Genomic DNA, 14,545 nt, shown 5'->3' with positions numbered 1-14,545 from the left:
ATAGTGTTTTCTGCCTTTATTTTTTGGCCACAGTATTGTAAAGAAGCACCTATGTGAAATCTTCATGGTTTGATTTTATCCAACACCCCCCACCCCCTCTGCTTTACTAATTTCTGTTATCCACTTCCAGAATGATTTTTGAGAAAGTGTAAACCCAAAATTCAAAGGTTAGTTAACAAAATTAGTTGTTTTAAATGGCAAAGCCATAAAGTGCAAAGCTAGCAAAGACAGCTAGCTACCTTTACAGATGAAGATGCTTCACAGTGTGGAGGCAATGCCAGCCTTGTCCTGCAGAACTTCCGTGTTTCCTGAGAATCAAAAAGGAGAAAAGAGTTAAAGCAGGATTTCACAACTACCCCCTACAGGAGATCAGCTTCCAATGTGAAAGAAGGACTTGCACTAGTCATGATCTGCATCTTGTTTCTGTGCTGGCTATCAAAAGACCCTGTCAAGAAGGTATTGGTCTTAGCTATAATACATTCACAAGCCCAAAAAGCATGCACTAAATGAAGACTGGGCATCACAAATGCTTTTCAGGCACTTGCTGCAGGGGCTGCACACATCCTAAAATCCTTCATCCAAATATGTTATTGTATACAAACTGTTGGCATGCGCATGTGTGACAAGTCTGGGTGCAGATAGGTTTGATGGTCTTCATGGTGCTTTACTTTCCCCTCAGTTTTCTCCTTTTCTGTGTGTGTGTGGGTGCGGAGGAGGGAGGTGGGCAGAACACATGATCAGTCTCTCATGTTTGTTAACTGTGGAAATAGCATTCTCCTTAATGTTTTCTTCCTTTCAGAAGCTCATCTTTGCTATTTTAAGTGTCCCAGCAGCTTGTACAGGATAGAAAAATGCCATGTAGAAAAGACAGGTTGGGCTACACTGCATCAGCTTGAGAAGCAAATGCTGCCATGTGGCAGCCACCACCAAACCCAGCAGCGAGGTAGCCTTGAAGGACCACTCATCCCCAAGCCCTCTTTGCAGAGCTGGCAGTGTTCTCCAGGCTGGCTCCTGCTCCGGGATGTTTCTTCCTAAAGGAAAGAACAAGCTCTGTTTAAGAGAAAAAGCTCCAAAGCCTGGTAACATCTCTGTCAGTAGTGGTTGTGCAACAAAACCTACATAATTCCAGGGAACAAGTGAGAAATAAATTCACTCTTCTGCAGCTCACTGAGACCATGTCCTGGCACATTCATTACCGCTCCTTGGGTGGTGGTTTAGTTTTTGTTAGCAGCATCTCTGGCTGCACAGGCTGGAAGCAGACTGCTCTGAAAGGAGGAAAACCTGTATTTGTTATGAGCAAACTACAAATCAAAAGACCAGTAATATGGTTTTAACTGTTAATACACTCACATGCGTGTTGCATACATGTACAGTATCTCAAGGAAACTCCATATAGTAGAAGAGGCAACTTGCTGAAAATGATATTTGGTGAACAGAAGAATGAAGTACTCCACTGGCTGTGGAGGCTCGTCTCATGCTGCATGGCTGCTTTCCTTCCTCATCAGGAAATGTAACAAATTTAAACAAACACAGCAGTGTTGTGAGAGGAAGAGGAAATAGAGATGAGGCTGTTTATGGATCAGATCTTCCCCAGTCACAGTTTATGTGCACATAGCAAATGGCACTGAATTATTCAAACCTTTCTGGAGTCAAAATCACTAGATTCCTATTGGGTAACTGGTGTATTAATGATACTGAAGTGGTTCCTCTTTTGTGAAATGAAGGGGGGGGAAGGACATTGCCTATAAACAAGAAAATGCTTTGCAAATGTCCCTGTTAACTTCTCAAAGGCCTGAGCTTGGTTTGTATAGCAGCCTGAGAGGTGGGTAAATGCTCACTTTACAGGCAGGGAAATGAGGGGTTTTGAAGTGCTGATGCATTAATAGCAGTAACCTCTTCAGTCCTTCCACTAATCCATCAGAGCTACAGCTAACATCCGGAGCATTCCAATTCTTAACTCCATTTTTAGGAGCAATTTTCATTCCTGTTTTAAGAAGGCTTACATGTCTGTGGTCACCTTAGGAACCTTGGACCAAGAGTTCCATGTGTCTAGAAAACTAAAGATGAAACAGGACACTGAGAATGTGAATCTTGGAGGTTTCAAACGTGATTCATTGGAATACTTTGAAATGTTATAAAATAGATGCAAAAAAAATCATAACAGCTTTCTAGTCTTCCCTAGCCCAATAAAACAAAACTAGAGACCTTATCATAAAATCCAAGTTCCACACCTAACAGCCAATATGTATTTAAGGCCTTTCCAATAACCTTTTGCCCGTTGAACTGGCCTCGTCCAAATATTTCTCACCTGCTGACATTTGTAGTACACCAAAATCTCAGTAGAGATTCTCATTGTGCTGAACAGAACTTGCACATGCACACAGAACACCAGCAGATTGCTCAGCAAGTTGTGAAAACCTCCATTGATGTGCTGAGATAAATCTGAGCCATTAAGAAACACTTCACTGAAGCACTTAAACTGATGCAGTACTGATCTGCACTAAAATAAGGACTAAACTTTATGAAACAAATGAAATTAATTAAACAAATGAAAGGGCCCAACTTGAGATTTTTCTCTGCACTAGGTTTTTGAGCTATCATTCAGTACCATGCAATGCATAACTGCTAGACCTATTTTATTTTCTGGTATTCATAGATTATTGTATCAGAGAAAACTCTTCTACAAAGGCAATACCAGCTCAAATCACCATTGGTATCTCCAGCCTCAAGCTTCAAGGTGGTGATTAAAGAATCTTTTAAACATAATTGACTATTAACATGGCCACAAAATTTTAAGCCACATGGGTAAGGGTAATGAGAAATATTACACTGCTCCTGAATTGGTTTAAAGCCAACATGCACAGGAAGAAAAGCAAGGAAAAGAAGAGGTTCTGCAGGACATCTGACCAACCTGTGCTTGTGAAGCCCAGGAAAATCACCTGGCTCACTAGGAAAGTCACTGCCTGTGCAGATAATTCTGGTTTAAAAAAAAAGATAGAAAACATTACAACCTGCAGCCTGCCAAGGAAGGCTCCAGAACAAGCTTCTTTTCATATAATAGCACAGTAACACTCTTCTTTAGGATATCTTTTATCAGAGAAGCCTTTTACAGGAGCTTGAATGCAATAGTATTTTCTACAAGCAGTATTCTACTATGCCACATCTTCTGCATGCTTGATTGCAGTGTAGGAGGGAACTCCTACCTGCAATAAACCAAATGCAATAAATGTCCACCTATGAGCTGTAGGCAGGATTTCACCTCTCCTTGGGGAATACCCCCTCTCAATACCAAATCATCAAAGTGAAATAGAAAATAACTTCATAGCTCTTGGCTCTTCAGCTAGCTGGGGCTCAAATGAGACCAGTGTTTCAGACTGGAGTAAGGAGCCAAGAATAATTCAGCAGCAAATTTGGCATGGGTTACACCTCCAGAGATTTGTGTTCCTCTGTGAAGGTGCTTTGCTGTGATACCAAGTCCCTTCTTGGTCTTCTTTTTACTCAGGTAAGCAGATTGAGTTCTCAAAGTCTCTCACTGAAAGCATTTCCTCCAGCCTTCAAAGCATTTGTCCAGGCCCTGCCTTTGTCCTTTTCAGTTCTGGACTTCTGTTTGTTCCCTCATTTTCTCTTTTAAAGCAGCAGCAGGACAAAAAAAAACACTTTTACCATTCCAGTAATGGTGACCCCAATGCGCCATTGAGTGTAAACTCCTTTCTCCTCACAAGCTGGCAGTTCTTACACAGTGCCCATCACCACGGCAGGGCACTGGGAGCTCCTGCTACATTGCCTCTTTCATAGGACCCTTGTAGCTTCTTGCATGCTGGTGTCACCTAAGATGGGACCATCTGTTCTGTAGGTGACCCCTGTTCCTTTGCCCTGGGTATGCACCTTACATATGGCTACATTTTAATGCACATGATGTGAAAAGCCTCAAAAAATGAAGTAAGTCGTTATAATAATCACTTCTAAGTATGAGGAAAATTTAAAGCCTAATTTTAAGAGATGCTAAACATGCTCCAGTCTCTTCAGTTTATTAATTCTAAATATCAACTGAACTATAAAATCCATCATTTTTTACTTTCAGAAAGTTGGATTTATGTTCCTTAACTCAGAGATTAAAATCCTTGTTTACAATAAGGTTGGAGAAAAAAAACAAGTGAATTACAGAATGAAGTGTTATGGCACCAACCAAAATGAGAAAAATATGCCTGAAGAGAATTAACAACATTAATAAGTGAACAACAGATGATAGCATAATTACTGTTTCAGTACAAAAGTGTCTCCATCAGAACTAAATCCCTTTGAGGAGGAAAGAGAGGAAAGGCTACATGTTGTAAGCAGGAAAGTAACGAGCAGCATAATCATTGCTAGAATCTGAACTTAATAACCTGCCCTTACTTAGAAATATTGTCCACGTACAGAAAAGACAGGACTGCAGATTAGTAAGGGATTATATATTATATTATATATACTAATATTATGTATTAGTAAAGTATTAAATTATAGTCAAAGGCTATTTATACTTCAGGATAAACATCAGTGAAAATCTTTGCCTTCAGAGACTGTGTGTGTACTGAATTCCAGGTGAAATTCCCAATGCAATTGATCAAAAAGACCTTTATCTTCAGCAAACGTGCATCTGATCAGCGTCTGATAAATTTGAGCTGCCAGTTAGATCAACGGTTTCCCTGGTAAAGGCCAGAAATTAGAGAGCACTGCTTCCTAAGTAGGTGATCAACGATGCCTGGGCAAAGCACAGAGACCCCAGTACTTCATGGGAAGCTAAACAGTCCCTGTGTTTGCACAGAACTGACTTGCAGTCACTGTGCTCCCATACTCAAGCCAGTCTCAGGGGTCTCATCTAAACGGTGTAAGGCAAAGCAACCTGCCACACACATAAAGACTTCCAGTAGCCCAGCAAGTTGAAAGAAAGGGGCAAGAGGAAGACCCAGATCCTGCAAACAACATGTACTCATCCACAGCTGTGAATACCTAAATTGCCACTTTGACTTCACAGGGTTGGCTGGCTATTGGGTTTACTGGCAAGACTGGAGTCTGGCACTGTAAACTCCCCGGGGGTGAAAGGATCCATCTGGGTTCTGCTCACAAAAAAGTCTCAGCATCTGGTGTGAGAGACTTTTAGGACACTAAAATAAATCAACTAAGAATTGTTCTGTTCTGTACAGTAAAGCTGCAAGTTAAATACTGTCCCTGCAACAAGCTACCCTGTAGTCTCCCTAGCCTATGCTGAGTGCAGGTGAGAGGCAATGCCACCCTATACTGTATTTCTTGGAGCTCACTTGTGTGTCTCACGTTGGAAAAGAAATCCTCACTAATTTCTTCCTGTGTAAGGAAAAGGGATAGTGTAGGACACAGGGCACTCTTTGGTACATCCCTGCCATCGTGCACAGCCCCAACCTGCTATAGTGGACATTGAGATTGAAGTAGCTGCACTGACTAAATGAATCTAAATGAAAATTTCTCATTCTGAAAATAAGACTCACCCTCTCAGCCAAATGATAAACCTGGAGCCAGCTTTAACCCATAGAGAATCAATCCTGGTTAAAAAGAGCTCCAGAAAAGCAGCTGCTGAGCCTATCACACTGCATATTGGTAAAAGTAACTCAAGTTTCTTATCCTGTCCAAGTGCCTTCATTTTATGTCTCCGTTAATTCCGTACCCTGAAAATTCCCAGAACCAGAAATGTCCTAACAGGCTTTTCTGCCCATCATGAAATGCACTTATTACCTCTCCATGGGAAAGTAATTTTGTCTTCTGATTTTCAGCAGTGATTTCTGTGTTTGGTGACTCTTAGTAGAAACTGGCAGGGGTTTTGTCAGCTAAAAGTTAATCAGTGATTCTCTTGTTCAAGTCAGGACACATTGTTCTTCTAGCTAGATTATTTTTTTCCTAAACTAATGGAAAGAATATTTTACCATTCTTTGAATGCTAATAGAACAAACAAGAAATATTTTGAGCCTGATTTAATGATTGATGCATAGTCCCATATAGCGGACTGTGAATAGAAATATTGTGAGCTGGGGCTCTATACAGGACATGGAATAGATCCTCCAGTCTGGTTATGGTACTCTGTGTTATAATAATGCAAAGCAACTGGGATGTGTCTTTACTCATATGAGGAGTCTTCAGCCTCGGAGAATCTCCAGGAGATGTCAGGCCACTGTCAGGTTCGTGCTAATCTGTACCCCCTGCCTGATGTGAGGCACTGCTGTGAAAATATAGGTATTCCCAGTGGGAGCCATGGCTGGTGTAACTGTAGTCATCACAGGGCCACAGGCAGACTGCATCAGCAGGACATGTGTCTGAAGCGTGTTCTGAGGGTGCAAAATGCTGTGGCTAGTGCCTCCTGCTCTGCTTTTTCTTGACTGTCACAGAGACAGTCTCTGTCCAGAAAGTGAAATAATTTCAGTTAATTTTGACATTTGAAACTGAAATCTATTTTCAGGTCAAGTTCACCTTCAAAAGAAGGTATTCCACTTGAACCTTCCTGGGGTTTCCACTGGTGAACCATATCCCCAGGGATCTGTAACATGCCCAGAAAATCATTTGCCCAAATGTTCTGATCTAAACCCTATTTTTCAGGTGGAACCAAGAGAAACCAATGGAAGCATTTCAACTGTAACAGAAATCAGAAGTCTCTTTTGCTAGAAGATGTTCAAAAGGAGCAGAATTGTTGGCATCCTGACAATTCCCACATCACATAGACAGGAAAAGCGCTATCAATGCAGGCCTTCTTCTGGATCAGCTTCAGGCTCTTTCCCACCCTTCCACCTGCACTGCTAACAGCAGCAGTGATTGATACAGCTAAGCCACTGCCGATGCTTCAGAAACACTCAGGTTTAAAGCACAGCAGTGTTACACGTTGGCCAGGAAAGCCGCATCAGCGGCACTCATTTAATAAAGGTATTCCTAACAGCCGGCACGTTGGATGTGCTGTAATTACAACAGGGCAGCGGAGTGGTGCAGCTCTGGCTGCCCCCGACAGCTCTGCTCCATGGAAGAGCAGGGCTGACAGCTCAGGAATGAGAGCAGCAGAGCTGGAGGCAGCTTTCCTGGCAGCTGGCCTGCGTTCGCAGAGCTCTCACCCAGACCGCGCTGGTGCATAGGAGCTTTCTGAACAACATATGAAAGCCCAGGGCAAGAGGCAAACAAATTTCTCTTCTCTTTGGGGGAAAACAGAGCGCTGTGTGGTAATTACATTTGCCAGGCTCTGCTGTAGTGTGATGGTGCAGATGTATATTCTATAGCAGCCCACTTTCACATTGAAACACTGGAAGGGCTCTTTTACAAATAATGGCAGTAACAAGTCTGTCTTAGTCCTGTCAAGTTCAAAAGGTAGCATTTATGAAGTAGCTCACAAGGTTTGGGCTTGGGTTATTTTATACTCAAAGAAGGATGCAATGTACCTGAAGTAATAGAGAACTTCTTTTCTTAATTCAGAACAGAACAAAGCATAGGTGAAGCAAACAGAAACACTACTGACTGACACTTATTTTAAAGGATTTCAGTTCAGACCCCTTATAACCAAGTCCCACCGATCTATGGAGGTTATTTGTGCCTAGGAAGAATTGCTGTGCAGAGTCTGATTTTCTTGGCTGTTCTCTTTAAATACGTTCCCTCAGCTTCCCAGGGAATGGAGGTGGGCAGGGTCTAGAGTTGGCCTTTGAACTCCTGGATATTTTATTTGGTATGCTGCAGTATTGCATTACAACACAGCTACAGAGCTGCAGGTAGTTCATTTTGGATCGTGCCTACAATCACCTGGGAAATCTCCTTTTATTGTTGTATGCTCAAGTACCATCATGATCCAAATCCCTGGGCTGATCAGTGCAAATAGCTAGTGAATACATGTATAACCTCTCCTGATTATCATGCAGCTGTACTGTGCAGTAGCTTTCCTCCATTTACTTTATCATTACCTTTTTAATGTTCCTCTGTCTCTCTCCTTTTAAAAGGGAAATCTTCTTGACCTCAATCAGTGTTTCTTCAAACTCCTTCCTCCTCCACCCCTATCAAGTTCATGCTTCTCCGCCAGCCTTTAATGCTCACTCACCACAAAGATTGTCTTTGATCACTTGCTGTCACTCTCCCACCCTGTCCTCATGTGTTAGGACATCTCCAGTGTCAATATATCAAGCTGATCTTCAATCTGGCAACTTATATTCAGGCTAGTAGTGTTCAGCAAGAGCACATGATTTGCTTTCAGAAGGCAGGCAGAGGTGCCAGGATAGTTACTACCTTCCCATGATTTAATGCAAAGGTCTTGCTCTTTGACTTTTGATTTTCTGTTGTAAAAATGAATGTGTGACAAGATGGATAGGAGGGGATGGAGGTAGGCAGGTAGGGGAGAGAGAAAGTTACCAAGAAATATCTGATTTGTTTGGTTTTTCCTGAGGAAACATTTACTGCTTGGATCCCTACTTCCCAAATGCAGCTGTACAAGGCGTTCAACCCTGCAGCCATCACAGGGAACAGCAGATTCAGACAGTGGACCTGCACACTCTCAGACTAGCCAGAGGCAAAAAGAACATCTCCATTAGCACAGAGGAAAGTTTTCTGCTTGTCTTCTGCACCTTAACAACACCTCCACTGCAGCAAACATCGAACCAGCTTTGCGCTGCACAGCGGAGGCTGTGCTGTTGGTAGAAGAACGGGTTTCCTTCTGGCACATAGGCTTTTGGCAGGTAGGAGGGAGCTGTGTGCCATAAGCAGTCCCTATAATCCTAAAGCGTATTGTGTGTGCAATGGTGAGAAGCCTGAAAAAAAGGATACATTTGGGGTTTGTTCTACTGCACATGCCTGGAGGGCACTTCTGTAAGTATGAATATTGCCCTGGACACTTCAAAACCAGTTAAGAATTCATAGAATTCAGTGATTGTATGATTCTAAGAATCATTCAAGATGTATTACAGTATTGCTCAAAAAGGACATAGGGACACCTGGGCTCCCCTTTTAACAATTTCAGATCACCACAGCTTGGGCAGGTGCACTCCCCACCCAAAACACACCTCAACTTGGTGCTAATCAAGTCTTTTCTACTGACTTTGCCAGCATAGAAAGCCCTTCAGGAAGCTGGAAGCTACAGACAGCACAGAGATTTGCAGCATGTATGTTGTCCTCTGTGCTAGTGTATAGCAGAGCTTCTGCTCTTGCAGTGAAGTATTTGACCAGTAGTCTCTGATAAAGAGAATGAAAGAATTCAAGCCTATGTATGCCTGAAGTTACCAATAGCTGAACTGTACTTTAGCCATTGAAACTTTAAACTTGAAATGAATGAATGAAGAACTTTTTTTCTTTGATCTCAACATACATACCTATCTTGTCACCTGTTTATTTCCTCCACCATTTACTCCAGCATTCATTCACAAAGCACAGGGGCAGAAGAGCCCAGACCCAGAGTAGGGGATTTTGTGCTTATTGCCGACTCCTGCTTCATCTTTGTAACCTCTTTCTTCAGCACAAGCCAAACTGAGTTTCACCCTTTTCAATACCCCACATTCTCAGCATCTCAAAGTAGCTATATCCTATTAGAAAAGCAAGCAACACCTTATAGTACCCACTAATTACACCAGCCCAAAGCCCCCAGCTACCCAGAACTGAGCTCTCTTTTCCAATGTACTTGTTATTAACCTCTAGGTCCCCTTTTAAAGCCCACCAAGTCCCCTGCAATGGAGCCAGTTTACTCAGCCCACAGCCAAGGACAGCCAGGAAGGTTAATGATGTTTCTCACTTCCTTCAGCTCCCTCACTGGCACGGTGGGATCCCCTCAGCCTCTCACACCACTTGTTCTTGTGCCAGAACTGCTCTTTAGCATAACTTAGATAGCCCTTTTCCTTTCCTGCTGCTAACTCTTGTGAATTACTTATGATGAGCAATCATATAAGCTCTACAGACTTTTGCTGAGCCAATTACTCTTGTGCATATTCCCCCATAGGAGAGTGACTGCCCCCAATCATCATCTTTGCCTCTGCTCCAGGCTGGCAGTGTCTGTCCTGAGTGAGAGTGACCCGTATAAAGCAGCAGGGATGAGATCTCTCCAGAGATTTCTGTGATAGCATTAATAAGTCTTGTTCTCTGTAGAGAGAAGATCTTTGCCTAATAGATTTTGTGGTCACCTTTTTTTCTTCACAGCCAGCACATCTTAGTGCCTCATTGTCACCTTGTGACTAATAAAACCAAGATTTACTCCTCCTCTGTCATTCACAGCCAATGAACTCAAAGAAGTTTCCATGGTTAATCCCAAAACACGGAGATTATTACTTTGCTGGTAGATAAATGTCCATCTCTACCCTACTGGTTTCCATTATGCTTTCTATGTGCTCATGCATTATGCCTTCACATACTATTCCAGCCCTTGCTCTGCTGGCAGCACCTCCCAGCCTGGTGTCAACAGTGTGCTGCTTTACCTCCCGCCTTGCACTTCTACCACTAAGGAAGAGCAAGGGCATCACTAAGTCTGATCCTGGTGCACCTCCATCATTAATTTCCTTCCTTGCTGATAGTTTTTCCTCCAAGAGCATGTACGGCCAGCACCCTCTCCAGAATCAGAGGAACAACCAGCCCAGCAACCATGAGCCTTCTCTCTCATACGCAACAGCATGAACACATCTTCTGTGGGTGAAAAAAAGTTTGGCAAATACCGGACCAGATGCCCAGATCTTCCTGGCTGGACTGCAGGCCTGGCTCGCTGCTTGTCCTGCCCAGGGCTGTCAATGGGCCCATCTGTCTACCATGGCCAGACCCTGTAGACCTGCACCCTGTTGCTGAGTGCACAGCTCATGATGTGCTTGTCCCAGCCTGTCCCCTATCAGTGGCCCTCACTGTGCCCCAGACACTCTGCCACAAGCTGGGTACGCTCCTCCTCAGCTTTCACATACACATGGTACCAGGAAAGCCTGAGATTAGCTCAGTGCCAGCTTCTGCTTCACCTGCCTGCCTTCTTAAGGACATAAAAGAGGGATTAAAGGTTTTATCGCAGCCCCAGTAAATTAATCCCTTGGTTTAAAAGAGTGATTTTCAGTGATATGAAGAATATCTTTTAGGCAGCCAAGTGAGAAGTCTGCATGGGGATCCACATTTCTATAACATCAATTAAATCAGATGTTGGGAGAGAGGATAGGTTACCTGTCAGGTAGGCTTTACACTAAAAATGCATTTTATAAATGTAGGAGTATTGAGAATTACCCCGTGATTTTCTGCAGCTTGCTTTATTTAATCCATCCTTAGTAAAAGCACCTCCCATTTAAAGTATTACAATAAACCGGGTTGAAGTCTTAACTCATTGTCCACAAAGATAGAAAAAATACTTCTGTGCATTTTTGCATTTTGCTTTTCCTAAACACTGGTGTCTTTCCTTGCTCTATTTAATCTGTCTAGAAGCTCATTTTTGGCCACTGGTTCCCCCTGTCTCTGCCCTGTGTTATTTCAAGGTTGACATGATGACAAAAGCCACTTAAGGATGGCAGCTAATAAGACATCTGCTTTTCCCTAGTGAGTGCAAGGGGGGGCTTGCAGAGCAGCAGTCAGATGTGGATTGGTGTGGATGCATTACTTTTCAACTCCAGGTCACCGCTTCACCTCTGATCCTTGTCAAAAGTGACCATAACTTGTTATCTGCCTGTAAGTCACTAACCCAGGAGAATGAGTCAATGCTTTTGCTTTAAGTCCTGCTGACAACTATCTATCCATCCCATAATTAGCCAAGATAGACCAGAGTGAGCTGCCTTCTCAGCCTGTGGTGGGGGGCCAGCAGGTCAGAGGCAAGGCAGCTTGTGGGCCCAGTGGCTGGGCAGGATCACTGGCTGCAGAGCTACAGCACTCCCAGTTCCACAAGGCGTGAGCCATGTTTTGCTATAAGCAAAACAAGGTGCATGTGCACAGGGTTTAGCTTTCCTGTTGTTTTCTGGAGTGCTGCTAATAAAAGAAATCAGTGCCCATTTAGTAGAGTATGCTTTAAGTTTCACTCTTCACAGTGATGGTAAATAAGTAAGTGTGGGCTAAGGAAAGGGAACTGCAGGATAAAATACAGTAATTTTCAGGGTCCTTGGAATCACAGCAGAAAGTGATGGTTCACTGTTTGTCTGCAATGTATGCAACCCTGGGCTTTGTGTTGATTTTGGCTGCTTTGTACTGCATCTGTCCACACATAGATCTTACCAAAAATGCCAGCCAGTTGTGGTACATTTGCAATATGAGCTATTATATATTTCATTCTTACTTTCTCTCTGTATCTCAGGGCATAGGTAAGATTTCAGTCAGCAGGGGTTTTATTAGCTGGTGCTGCAATGCTCTCAGGTGGTCAACATTAGCCATTTTCACTACATATAATTATCAATATCTTTGTTGATTTCAAGTTATCACAATTACCATATTATGCATATAGATCACTGTATTTGTTTGAAGTCTTTATGGACGTCAAGATGCAACCAGAACTTAATCCCAGTAAAAGGGCGTATTGAAGATCTCCATTTGTGGTGATTAAATCATACATTAACCCAAGAGAACAGAAGGGCTGACATCACTGCCAAGTAGTTAATGATTATGCTTCCTATTGTCTCCTAATATTATCTTGAAAATGGCTCTGTCAGAGGGCCTAGAAATCCCTCAGAGCACCTTATGCTTTTTCATTTGCAAGTCTCCAATTGCAGTACTGATCAGAGAGACAGAAGTATGAATGAGCTAAATGATCTATTACATGTAAGAAATTAGGGCCAAAATCTGTGGGTTTTTAGTCAGTTTTCAGTCAGGCAAATCTCCAAATACTTGTAGGGTAAGCATTGGCTGGAGAAGTTATTTCAGAGCAAAGCAGGAGCAAGCAGACTGAAATATCATGTAACAAGTAGAAAGATGTTTATTTCAGCAAGGTATCCCATGGGCTTTTGTGGGAAGACTACAGGGAGAGCTGCTCAGGCTTCCCTGTGGTACCTGCCCTGACAGGGCATAGCTGCCATAGCCCAGCTTCCTGGGACTTGATCCCAACAACAGGCATAAGCACATGCTTCACTGTTCACGGTGATGGTAAATGAATGCTGAGGGCCTGAAAACTTATGTCTTAGGGCATTGCTCACCAGCCAAGCCATTTACAGGGAGACTGAGAGAATTGTGTGTTTCCCACCTACTAAGGCTGTTCGTAAGAATGAGCAGAAATGGTGCTGAAGATTTTATGGCCTGGGAATCTCAGGCTTGGGAATCAATCTGTATTCTTAAACCAGAACCATTTTTTAGCTCAAGGTCCAGCAAGGCTCTGTTGGGATATGGAAGTATGGCAGGAGCCTGCTTAGCCCCAGGAGGATGCGCACTATGTGAAATAAAGACAGCAGAGAGGCTGGGAGTATGTGTATTCATAATATGATGCAGTGGGGACGGGCAGCAATGGGTGAAGCAAGGAGAAGGCAGGGGATCCCAGGGAAAGAGAAGATGCCAGCACATCACCATGGCACATCTTTGGCTCGGCCACTTCTACAGGATTTAAGCTGCTGTTTAATCAAGGTGCTTTAAAAAATTGATACAGTTTGATAAAATGATGATTAACCTTCATTATACTTGTCTGTGATCATCACAGCAAAGAGCTGCACTTGTATGTCTTATCATCTCTTCTGAAAATTCTACTGGTAAAGAAAGACTTGATTGGGGATTAGATTTTTGTCATCAAATCCCATTTTTGCTCACATGCAGCAAAAAGGAAGGACTCGCTTTTGAGAGAGAAGTAAAAGGAAAGCACAATTGCTGGGCAGTTATCTCTGACATTCATATAATGTAGTGCATGTCCTTACGTGACATTCATGTGAGCGAAAAAGAAAGGTGTCATTTGAAAAAGGTTACAGGAGCTCTTCAGGCATGAAGTCATCTCCAGGCAGCAGAGTTGCTGCAGTTTACCAGCTTCTGTTCTCACCCACCTGTGTTCACAGACTTAGGGCACGATTTAACCCATTTTGCTTGCTGATACTCCTTTAATGCCCAGCTTTGGTTTTCCTTTTTTTTTTTTTTCTTTCTTCCTCTTTTTTTTTTTCCATTAAAGCAGGAAATTAGGCCAACTGCTGGGCTGCACGAAAGGTTTGGGAGTGGAGCTGCCTCCTCTTTGGACTCCTAGGCATAGTCTGCCCTGCAATACTTGCAGATTAAATTGTCACAAGATACGAAAGATGAATTATAACATTAGCATCTTACAGCATATTGAACTGATTATGAATCTAAAGAAATGGTAATGATGTAAGCACGGACTGGATGTTTTTACATGGCACATAGGCAATATAGAGACCACGTATTCGCCAGGGCAGGTGCCAATGAAATGCAATTATTCTGGGCTCATAATGTTGTCTAAATTCAACCAATCTTCAGTGTCTTTCATAGACTCACAGAATGGTTTGGGTTGGAAGAGCTCTTAGAGATCACCTAGCTCCAACCCCCTGCCATGGGCAGGTACACCTTCCACTAGACCAGGCTGCTCAAAGCCCCGTCTAACCTGGCCTTGAACACTGCCAGGGATGGGGCAGCCACAGCTGTCTCACCACCCTCACAGTGAAGAATT

At 43.0% G+C, this 14,545-nt stretch overlaps 1 long non-coding RNA gene across 3 annotated transcripts in view; it reads right to left on the bottom strand.

Moving 5' to 3' along the window:
- The window catches only part of LOC134171334 (uncharacterized), a 64,973-nt gene that overhangs the window by 15,089 nt on the left and 35,339 nt on the right, over positions 1-14,545 (bottom strand). For 2 of the 3 annotated variants that reach the window (XR_009967601.1, XR_009967602.1), the window contains exons 3-4: positions 1,169-1,265; positions 240-308 (exon numbers count right to left, since the gene is read on the bottom strand). This is a non-coding gene — a long non-coding RNA (uncharacterized LOC134171334). The remainder of the gene's footprint in view (positions 1-239; positions 309-1,168; positions 1,266-14,545) is intronic. The other variant, XR_009967603.1, reaches the window with a different exon arrangement.

This window comes from Pezoporus occidentalis, unplaced genomic scaffold (genome assembly GCF_034315485.1).
Source record: "Pezoporus occidentalis ecotype Australia unplaced genomic scaffold, CSIRO_AGI_Poc_V1 ctg4, whole genome shotgun sequence".
NCBI lineage: Eukaryota > Metazoa > Chordata > Aves > Psittaciformes > Psittacidae > Pezoporus > Pezoporus occidentalis.
Note: the sequence above shows the minus strand (reverse complement) of the source record. Positions and strands in the feature narration are given on the sequence as shown.